This window comes from Equus quagga, chromosome 3 (assembly GCF_021613505.1).
Source record: "Equus quagga isolate Etosha38 chromosome 3, UCLA_HA_Equagga_1.0, whole genome shotgun sequence".
In the NCBI taxonomy this organism is placed as follows: Eukaryota; Metazoa; Chordata; class Mammalia; order Perissodactyla; family Equidae; genus Equus; species Equus quagga.
The window spans coordinates 116,937,292-116,949,510 of record NC_060269.1 but is presented as its reverse complement, the minus strand read 5'-3'; positions in this window follow the sequence as shown (position 1 = coordinate 116,949,510).

The following is a 12,219-nucleotide window of genomic DNA, read 5'->3' as shown; positions in this document are numbered from 1 at the left end:
TTTAGTTCTCTTTGAATCAACAGTTTAATTCCTATGGAGTTATTACTGGATAGGTAAGGACCATTGATTGCCAGTTTTCATACATTCTTCATCTTTTCTCAATTTGTCTCACATTAGCTCATTTTAAATAATCCAAGTGAAAATGAATTCCATCATTATACCTATCGCAACATCAATACAAAATGATTCCAACAAAAATATTTTCTGTTTCTTACTTAAACCAGTAAAACTGAACTAAATGTAATCTTCACATTCCAAGAAAACTTTGTGGAAAAGTAATTTATATGAATATATGTGAAATGTTCTCCAATATTTTGAATAAACTCTATGGTTGTGAAATTTTCTGTTTTTCAAATGTTTGTGAATACTGTTCATTTTAGAAAGTTTACAAATTTTAAATTAATGTTTCTGTATATTTTTCATTTGCAATAAAATAATGTGGTTTCATTATGCTTGGAGTTCAATTTTTAGTTTATGAAAGGTAAGCATACGTAATGGCAAAAAATATCCCCATTTAGTTTTGAGATTAAAGAGAAAGTTTTGAAGTTTAAAAAAAAACTCTGCACTTAGGTTTTGCTTTGTCATTTTTCTTGAAATTGAAATCTATTTTTCAGAAGAAAGCTATCCGCAAAACCATCTCCTGTATAACTGCTTTGACACCTGAAAGAAAGGTGGAAGAAACTGTCATTTCTTTCAATAATTTTATTGAACAAGATAGGAGCTCAAGTCAGTATAATGAAATCTCCCTCAGTTCAGAAATTTAAAAGAAGAAGGAGGAACAGAAGAAAGCGTTATAAAAATACTTGGTAGCATTGCATTACCTTAAATTTACGTTTACAAACAGCAAATTGAAGAAGAGGGAGAGGAGAAAGCATTAGAAAAATATTTGATAGCATTGCGTTACGTCAAGATTTACGTTTACACACCCTCCGACTTTCCTTCTTAGCCCCTCGATTCGTGTATTGACCACATCACCTTGATTGACTTCAGCAGTTTTCCCTGTTTCGATTTGAACTCGTGTTTAACTCTCTCCGTTGTTTCTGTGGAAATGAATTGTCTAGGGTAGAGAAGCCCTCTTTCTTACCTGTGTCTCACACCCCCCTTTCCTGCCAGTTTACAAATGAAGAAACAGAAATAACATGCAATTCCCTAAATCACAGAGTTACTTAGGGCCAGAAATGAGGACCAAAATCCAAGCCCCCCAACACCCCAAACTACTCAATCCACGGAATGGAGGCATCTCTAAGGAGGGCTTGTGGACTGGGCTATGCGTAGAAACAGCACATCTCAGCTGACTTAGAACAATCTGCGATCTTCCCCCGTAAGCTGTGTTTGTGTAGATCAAACGTTTCAGCACTCCGGCTGCGGTGTACAGGACGCCTCTAAGAGAAAAGCTCAGGTCACAAAGAGTCTTGAATTTTATTTATAACAATAAGCAACATTTTCCCCAACTCAAAGCTTTGATTGGTTGCAAATTGCAAAACAAAAAGGTTTTTGAGAGAGCTGACTACCTGAGCCACCCTTTTCCCTCTTCAGTTACAAATTGTGCAAAACCTTTCTTCTTGAGGGAAAGCTGAATCGCTATAAACATCATTAGTAGAGGAGAAAACCTTTGACGTGGAAGGCTAAGTTTTTATATGCAGAACCTCCCCTGTGGCTGTGGGGGAAGGGGGTCAGGGATCTCTGCCGGCCAAGTTGTACCAGCCTCAGGAGCAGGTCCGGCCCTCAGGCAACAAGGCCTGGCACCAGCTTTCTCCACTAGGACATTCATAAGACCACGTGGACCTCACTCTCACCGGGCCATGCATAGGCCCCAGCCACTACTTGACTCGGGGAAGCAGAAGGACAGACTTGGTAGTAGAAATAAAGAAGTCGTGCTCTGAGTACCCTGTTCCCAGAATCCCCTGCCACTTTCTGCCTCCTGTGATCCAGCCAGGAACTGCTCACTACCAGTGACTAACACGCGACTCAACCTGGCCCAAAAAAAGCTTGTGGACTGCTTTGTGAATGCCTTCTATAGTGGCTCACTGACCACAGAAACCAAATATAGGGCTCTGACGGTTTAGTCTCTATGGAGAAAGCTTCTAGATCTGCCCTAGAAGGGAAACTGGGTAATGATATGTGGCTCCTCCTTGAGTTAATTGTGCCTAACAAATTAATTCCAGAAGATAAACTCAAGGACGTTCCACAGTCTAAGCCCAATAAAACAGATGATTTCATAGACCAGGAATGGGCAAAATAACCGTCTGTCTCAGGGTCTCCCTATCTCTCAATCAGCTTTTGCTTTGTTTTCACTGTTAAAATTTCATCCTATTACTAGAAGAGTTTTAAATAAAATATATTTGAATAAAAGAGCTCTCTCTTCTCCTTAACCCACGGAACAGTAAGGCTGGGTTATAATGGGCAAGCCTTGGAGGAAATAGACAGAAAATAAATTCCTATGGGTGGCCTTGGGCTTAATTACCCTTGTTCCTTGCTTGAACTTAATTCCTTCTGAGTAATCTTGCATGCACAGAAAACAGGTCAAGGCTTTCCACCAGTTTTGAGAGTCTGCTTATAGGATTGCAGGGTGTAAACGTCCACACTGCAGAGATTCAGTCCTTTCAGCAACTCCTGAGACAGACACTCAGCACAGAGGCTGCTGGATTGAGTATATGTGGACAACAAGGAGGGCCAACATCAGCGGCATCGCGATGCTGTCTTACTGTGAAAACCAAACTGGTTTAGAATCTGACAGACTTAAGGAATTCAGTGCAATTCAGGTTACACACAGCAGCTCCACTTCTTATAGGGAGGCGACTGCTGATTGTCTGCAGCAAAAGGAAAAATAAAAAGTGTGGAGGAACTGGTCCAGCAAGATCAAGTGTGGCATGATTCATTTTGCTGCACAGTGTGGACGAGCTGAGCCGGATGAAACAGGTCCCCACCACACGAGCACATGATCCACTTTCATAACATCGGAACAACTTCCAGTCCAACAAAGTGAAGATTAACCACTTCCACCACACACATTTGCATGTCCAGTGTGTCTCAATGGCCATGCCTTCAGAATCCTGAATGAGACATAAAGGGTGAGATCTAAAATATGTAGCTAAGCAGAAACACTTCAACTTGGTTACCAAGCAGACGAGAAAATGAGGCTTACTTCAAGGTCAGAAGGAAGCTCACCTGATATTCATGTTCTCCAATCAACCGTCAGACTTCACAAACCAACAAACCCCTTTTTAAAATATTTGAACCTCTGGCTCTTTCCTGAAGTTTCTTGGAGTTCTGTGTGTAGTATGGCCCCCTGCTGAGATATACAGAGTAGAAACCTACCCTTTTCTGAGCACCTTTCATTATCTTCTCCAGAGACCTGCTAGTGCTGAAATCAAATGAGCAGGTCCCTGCTCTCGGTCTCTGGCTCTTTGGAAAAAAGCGTTGTATTTCCTCTGCTCACCTTTGCTTTGATCCATAGCCATTCTGATGGCTGACAGTGAAATGGCAGGCAAGCTAGCTAAGTCATGGGTTACGAATTAGCAAGGGACAAATAAAAATGGCAAGTAATAGGATATATTGGAGTATATGAGGAAACCATTTTGTGTAAACCTAATTCAGCCTGACCTTGTCTTTCCAAAAGGGCCTAACAGAGGCCGTTGAGCATGCATTGTATATCTGCTTTAGATATTCCCTATGGCAAGAGCAAAGGCCCTTGAGATAAAGGTGCAACTTCCCTCCCTCTCCCAACATTGGCATTCCCTTAAGGATTAAGCATCTTTCCTTAGGCTAGGAATTGATTGCTGAGCTCACCTGTGACCACCCAGCTCAAGACAATAGACTTGCCTCCTGCTACGCCCGCCAAGATAGCAGACCCACTACCTGCTGTGTCCATCAAGTGCTGTGCTGACAGGGCAATCTTGTGTCTATTGTGGGAGGGACATTTCAATCATATGTGAAACATCCTGTATGGGGGTATATAACCACTCTGTATACCTCACTTCTTTGGTGCCCTTTCTTCCTTCAGGAAGAAAGACCCCGGGCCATGATCCTCAGATTTCAGCTCAGAATAAACTCACCCAAAGTTTCATTTATACATTGGTTATGGATTATTTTCATTGACACAAGGGACAGCCTGTTGAACACTGGCACCTAGTCATCAGGCATTGATGGAACATCTGTCTTGTTCTCCCTTTGTTCCGCCTTTTAATAAACTTCACAAGCAGCCTTGACCCATAGTAAGCATATGGATAGGTACATAACGTATTTTATCTAATGCAATCATTTTTGGCCCTGGCTGTACATTACTTTCACCTGAGGAGGCTTGTTAAAATTACCATGCCTGGGCCCCACCAATTAAAAAGAACATCTTAGCATGGGGTAGGGGCAACAATATTTGTTAAAATCTCCCCAGATGGTTTTAATATGCAGCCAGGGTTGAGAACCACAGATCTAATCAAAGACCCCACCTATTATAAGTCACATCCCAATTTCAAAGTTGTTTTAAAAGTGCTCAAACATAATATATACAAATTTTGTGGTTGTGGTTGTTCTCAGTTTCTTAGACAGATTTCAACCATCTCTGAAACAAGGTACAAAATCTGTACCTAAGCAGAAGTGTATAACACAATATACCAACAGAAGGGTCTGCAGAGATGTATCATTCAGGCATAAGCTTGGCTTCAGATAATTGAACATCTGACTTAAGGAAATACTTAAAGAAATAAGGGTTCATTTGACTCCTGCAACAAGAAGTCTGGAAACGGGCAAATTCAGAGTTGGTGCAGTGGCTCAGCAACGCTAGCAGGGATCCAGGTTTCCTTCTGCTCTGTAGACAGGGTTGCCAGTTTTAACAACAACAACAAAAATACAAGACACCCAGTTAAATCTGAATTTCAGACAAACAACAAATAAATTTAATATAAGTATGCCCCCTGCAATCTTTGGAACATACTTCCTGTAATAAAGAGTCTGACTCCATCTTTGATGTTTGTTGACAGTTTTCAAGCCCTGTCAGGCCCCCCTTTCCCTTCTGCCCCACACTGAGCAAGCTGATAAGAGATGCTGGGAGCTCCCGCCCTTGGTACTGGCAGGAAGTTCAAACTTCCGGAGCCCAGCCCCTTCAGCCCCACCCCTCATCACCACAAAACCAATTGCCCTCTCTGAATCCTCTTCCCCTGCAGCAGGGGAGGGGTACAAATGTCCTCTGGGAAGAAGGATATGATCCAAGGACCTGCACCTTGGACCCCAGCTGGGAGCTCGTTAGAAATGCAGAATCTGAGGTCCCACCTCGGATCTACTGAGTCAGAACCTGCATTTTAACAAAATCCTCAGGCCATTGTAGGTACATCAAAGTTTGAGAAGAACTGGCCTAGAACACTGATTCTTGCATTTGGCTGCCATCGAAATAACCCAAGGAACTTTAAAAAATACTGCCCCAGAGATTCTGATTTAATTAGTCTAGAGTGCAGGAGTTTGGGAAGCTCTCCAGATGATTCTAATAAACAGTGAAGTTTGAGAACCACTGGCCCAGAACAGTGGCTCTGAACCCTGGGTAGGAATCACTGGGGGTACTTTGTGTTAAAAACCACCAACGCCTGGGTCTCCCTCAGGACAGTTAGAAGGGGAAGAGGGGTGAAGAGGTGGGAACTACGTGCGCAACAGTATTTTTGAAAAGCTCTCAGATCATTCTATTATGTCATTGGAATGTGTAATTCTAATCATTTAAACCATGCCAGGAAGTGGAAGTGAAAATTTCACATCCTCTGGCCCAGTGGTTTGTGGGAAAAGGGAGAGTGGTAGAAGGGTTGAAGGTACCACTGAGGCAGGAGGGCCGGGTGGAGGGTACTGCCAGGGCAGGAGGGGCTTTTGCTCTGATTCCTGTTTCAGACTCCTGGAGGGGGTTATGTCACCAACAGTCTCTGCCAAGTCTGGAAAGCAGCGATGGTGAGATAAACTGTGCAGCCCAGCGTGATTAAGCAGGCTGCAGACAGGGATGAGAGGAGAGTTGAGTTGTAGAGTTTTCACATTCTGAGCTATTCTCAGTTCCCATGTGGTTGGGATGGAACCCAGAAGTTCCCAGTGTGCTCCAGATGGGACTCAGGAAGCAGCTGACTTGAGAGCCAGAAGCACTGTCATGGCACCTGCTATTCAGGGGCAAGGTGACCTGCGGCCTCTGCTACAACACCAGCAGCCCAGGCTGAGGGGCAAATGTAGGGCATAGCACAGTCTAAGAGGGGCCTACAGTGCCAGCAAGAGCTGGGGTGAGGCCAAGTCAGCCAGCAAAGGCTTCTGTGCCCTAACCAAGTCAGGAGAGACCAGTCCACACAGCCACCAACTTGATCTGCAAATGCCAGCAGGGCGAGCAGCAACCAGGCTGATAAGAAATGTCATTGGGACCGGAGGTGCACAGGGACACTGTTCCAATCCAAACAATCCTCCCATTCACGTCACCACTTTGAGGTCACCTTGCCAGAGCTCATAGTCACAGTCTGCATGACAAGGGTTGGACTGATTATTGGCAGTCAGCATCCATTCTGATTGGTCTGGGCCTGTGCCGAATCAGTTGTTAAATATTTTGAATATCACCCCTAGATAAAGCCATCCCTCTCCCTTCTATACCCAGACGCTCCCTTGGTGGAAACAGAGGGAAAGGCAAGATCTGAGAGACCACCCACTTCACCTATGGAGAATATCTTCATTTTTGCACAAGACTAAAGTTACAGGATTAAGCTAAATTGAGTTTTCCCAGCACTGCTCAGCCCGTAGGGCCACATGAGGAAAATAGGATAGTTGTAGACAAAATGAAGTCACTAGAGGTGTCTGCACATCTGGCAGCAGCATGAGGAGATTTCCATCCTTGCCGTAGACGTAAGGATAATCTACTTCCTCTGTTAAGTATGTATCTGTCTCTACGGATTTATGTTTCTCTGTAGATTTATTCAGGTATCTTTTTTCTATTAACCTGATGTCAATCTCTAACATAATGTATTTTTCTCTATGTAAATAGGGAAAGGGAGATATAGAAAATTATGTATAAGTCAAATTGTTCTGGGAAAAATAAGATCTCTACCAAAAAGAAGGACTGCTGACTCCCTGAGGTTGTACATTACAACCAGAAGGAAAAGTGGTTCTCCATTGTGTGCAAAAGCAGTGGAACAGCCCAGAATCCCAAGAGGAGAGCTGCTTTCCAGACTGGACCCCCATTCTGGGAGATGCAGCTTCTGGATTAATCCCACTACTTTCATTTCTTGGGGTCATTCTGTGAATATTATTTAGTTTAACTCTGTGTCAGACCCTGTCCTGGTGATGAGGATTTTTAGGCTGGTTACTTTTAAAACTGCAGATGAGAAGCAGGCTCTGAGGAGCAGAGTTTGCTTGCCCTTTGTTGGGAAACATTTACATTTGTAAGGGACACCTCCATCTGTAAAGATGCCTCCCTCTCTGTGCCAGGAAGAAGGGAGATGACCTTATCTCTGGAAACTCTTAATGGGGAAGGCAAGGACTTAAGTTGGTTACTGTCTGGCAATCTCATGTAACTGACCCCCCAACCCCAACATCCTCCTTTGTCTTTAGCTGAGGATAGTATTTAGGGTGGTGGCTTCTGGCCTTTACTTAATCCAATTTGATTCTTATCTAAAAGTTGTGGGACCACCCAGTGGCCAGACCCCACTTGCACTGATACCATTTTAACTTTTTTACATGTTCTTTCCTTTGTCTTGTAAAGAGATGGCTCACATACCTATGCCTTAAATTTAGCCTTACTCTCCACCCATGTTTGCAGCAGCAGCGGTGGGCAGCAGCAGCAGCAGCTCCCCATGCCAGCAACACCTCCTCCTACCTGTGGGCCCTGTCCCCACGCAGCAGCTCTGACTGCCCATAGGTCCTGTCCCCATGCTATTCCACACTATTCTCTAAATAAAAGAGCACTACTGCCAGATCTTGAGAGTCCAAGAAATCTTTCTTTCGACTCCTCGGCTCACCTACCCCGCATCACTGGGACCTGGGGAAACAGCAGTGAACAAAACAGACACAGTACCTGACCTCACACATGGTACCGTGCAGGGGAAGGGGGACAGACAATAGACCAAATAAGTAAGTAGAAATACGGGATTTGTTATGCCATGTTAAGAGCTATAGAGGAAAATTATACAGAAAAGGGAGACAGGGAATGTCCATGGTTGAGTTATAATTTTAAATAGGGTGATTACAGAAAACCTCACAGAGGGAGTGACATTTGAGCAACAAGCTGGAGAAGATGAGGAAGCAAGCCATGGAGATATCCAGGAGAAGTGCTCCCAGTAAATGGAACAGCAGGTACAGAGGCTCTGAGAGAAGAAGGTACCTGGGATGTGCAAGGGGCAGCATGGGCAAACGGGAGAGCAGCAGATGAGGTCAGTGAGGTATAGGTACAAGTGACAGAAGGACACAGAGCCCGCTGCTCCAATACCAGCAGCTTCTTCACCTGCACTTTCACTTTCCCAGACTGCTGAACACAGCGGAAGTCACCAAACCCGCCACGACTTGCACCAAAGGAAGGCGCCTGCGTAGGATTTTCAGTTTTTTCTTAAGATCCTCATATATTGCGAAAGCTTTCTCTTTATGAGAAACCTTACCCCAGATCATTGCAAAATACTAAAGTGCCGGAGAAAACTGAACCTGGCCAACTAGCACTTAATATTGACAAAATTTCCCAATTTACCCATCCTGTTTGAGCTAATCTGCATTAAAGAAATATGGACCATAGCTGGTCGACTCCAATTTGTCACTAGAGAACATGGTGGACCACATGTTAAATGGCCAGAAAGCAAGAGAGTAATTGGGAAGAGAAGAACGGTGAACATTTGTTGATTATCATTCCAGCATCTATTACTTACCCCTCCCTTCCCCTCCCCAGAGCTCTCACTTTCTATCTCCAAGTGGTTGCAGGTAAATAGATTCCGTCCCTGACTCTTGTGGGAATGTGTGACCCAGGAGAAGCCAAGCAAAGCATTCCATGCCCCGAGCAGCAGAGATTTGTTCGAGGAGGCATGTGGATCGGATCCAGTCAGAGTGAATCTCAGGACTGGTGGAAATGCTGGGTTGAAGATGTTTTCTCCCTTTGGATGGTATGGCATGTCAAGGTGAGGTATGTGGCTACAGCAGCCACTTTTCATCAAGGCGTGAGGAGACGAGGAAGGGGAGGCAGCCTGAGGACCAAGAAATGGAGCCGGAACTATGATAACAGGGTGAATTTCTGCCTCCCTGGACTCCACAGTCATGTGGTCCCTATTCAATCTCAGTACTATTGACATTTTAAACTGGATAATTCTTTGTTGTGGGAGGTGTGCTGTGTACTCTAGGACGCTTAGCAGCATCAATGGTCTCTATCCACTAGATGCCAGTAGCACCCTCCTACCAGTGGTGATGGTCAAAAATGCTAGTCCGAATTGGGTGTTCTCTGTCTTCTTGTTTTGGAAGCGTAATGGAGCCACCCTGGCCTCCGGAGAGGTTTGATTCACCCACTTTCTCTCCCTCCAACGATCCCGGTGTGAGAGCTCTGGAGGAAAAGAAAGGCTGAAATGCTCACCTGGAGCCAGACTCCAGGCAGATTGGAGGGGCTGAATGGCATCCAACCTCTCTCTGCTGCCAAACGTGGGAGCAACTGAGACTCTACTCATCACACCCAGGGTCCCACCACGGGGGCACAAGGCAGATGAAAAAGAGGACCTGCAAACCAGAACAGAGGACCAGCCTTAACAATGTATGGAAAGTGGGGAGGGAGATGGCTCTGAGATGAAAAGGGCCTGGACAGATATGCACAGTGGGGAATCAGCCCACAGGACTGGCCAAAATTAAATCCTCATGACACCTCTTTTAAGGCAGTGATAAGCAGCTGATCGGTTGTGTGTGGCCCAGCAGAGACCTTGCCAGATTCAGAAATTCTGTTTGATACAGAGGTTCTTAATTTTTTCATGCTACAGATCACTTTGGAAATCTGGGGAAGCGGTTACACCCCTTCTTGGAATGTTTTTAAATGCATAAAATAAAAATACATGGAACTAATAGGGTAGTCAATTATACTGCAAGAAAGTTATCAAAATATTTTAAAAACACATTTGCCTTATTAATATGTCTTTTTTATTGAGTTAAATGAGATCCAGCGGCAGTTCAAAAAGCTTTGTGACTTTGAAGTCGTGATGAATGCAAATTCTCTCTTAAGAAAACTGAAACAACTCCCACACGATATGAAAATAACAATTTTTCACATATGACAAAGTCAAAGGAACTGCTAATATAAGGTACTTTTGCCTACATTTAGAATTACAAGAAATGCTAAGTTTTAGTTAAAAGTTAGCAAAAATAAAGGTGTGAATCTTTTTTTTCCGTTCGGGTTAATGGATCTCTTTGATCCCAGGTCAAGAACATTCTGTAACTAGATCAGTGTGTCTTAACCAAGGGCGATTTTGCCCCTTATGGGACATTTGGCAATGTTCTAGAGACACTGTTGATTGTCACCACTAGAGGGGATGGGCGTGCTACTGGCATCCGGTAAGTAGAGGCCAAGGATTCTGCTAAATATCCTACAAGGCACAGCACATCCCTCCACAACAAAGAATTATCCAGCCCAAAATGTCAATAGCACCAAGACTAAGAAGCCCTGAACTAGAGGAAGAACACTTGGGTCTGGAAAAATGGGAGTCAGGATGAAAAAGATTTTCTGAAGGGAGTTGGAAAGTCTGTCCCTTGCCCAAACCACACCCCTAGTCGTTAGGAAGCCTGATAAGCATATAGCCCCTTTACCCTGAATGCCGTTATGTTTGGAAGATACTTCCAAGGGAACATAGTTCAGGGCAGACACGAGGAAAGAGCAGAAGGACAATATTGACGGGCAAGGGTATAGGGTAAGTTATTAAAAGAAAAGCAATCAACTCGTGAAAAGGCCTTTGTGCTTTGATTTTGTTTTGGTTGGTTTTCTATAGGAACTTCATCGAGAAATCATAAAGTGTCTCCTTCTCCACTGTCATCCCAAAAGAAAGAGGCAGGACTGTGATTCTAAAGGTCTGTGCTCCTTAGGACACCTAAACTTCCAGGATGGAAATAAATAGCATTTGAGGTTTAGATTCAATGAGTGCAATTATGCTGGATGTCACAAAAAGAGAGAAGGTGGAGGTTGGCACTTAGAGAGGAAGTATAGAAATGGGCTGATCTGTGGGCGAGAGGCTGGCTTCCCTGAGACTGGCAGCTGGTGTGATGGGTAGTGACAGAGTCCCTCCTTGACGCAATCTTAGTCAGGTTCCTCTGAGCCCTCTTCTGATGGCTCAGCCTTTGGGCCTGTCCTTGGCCTGCCTTCAGCAAGAATTCCGTCAGGCCAGTTCAGCAAGGACCCTTCTACCCTTGATATCTCCTCTTAGCAGCTGTCCATCTACTGACCCACTCACTCTGGCTATCCACCCCCAGCTATCTTTGCAGCTGAGTTCAGTCTCTCTCCTCTATTGCAATCATCTTGAATAAAGTGTCCCTTACCGTTTTAACAAGTGTCAAATAATTTTTCTCTAAAAGTCAAGGCCCAAGTTCTGCAGTGCTGAGGATGGGGAAATGGCCACAGGATATGCAGGGAGGCTGAGCACTAGTGGAAATGGCCTTGTAGAGAAGAGTGGTGAGGCTTTCTGTGGCTGAGCCCCCTGTCAGCAGGGAGGACTCCTGAGAGGGGAATCTCTGCACCTGACAGAAGCAGAGGACCATGGCCAGCTGCATCCTAAAAGAGAAGGAGTCACAGAACACTTAGGGCCCAGGACAGCCCTCTCTCCACAGTCATCCCTCATCTCAATTTTCCATGGAGCACATAAGTCCAAGATTCTTATACCTCCTTGGGAATTTAGGCCTAGCATCTCCTTGCAAAAGGCATTTCTCACCAACCATAGAAAGGGAGAGACTCAGAACTCGATTTACTTTCATTCAGAAAAAGAGTGTTATACTTCTTACACTGAGTGTTGGGCAGTGAATTTACACTTGCTGTGTGTGAGTGTGTATCTGTGTTATGTGGTTCTCTGGTTAACGTCCAATTCTTCTCTACAAAACAACTGAGAAACTCTTCTCCACTGTGGCTTGGGGAAGTAGCGCCAGCCTGGTCCTCATCTATGCTTTTCTTATTTCATTGTATCGTTGGCTGATGCTTGTCTGTTACACATTCTCTTCTGCATCTCATATCATTTATGTTTGGATTAAACTCCTTGATTCGCCTGGTTATCCAGGTTGCTGGGA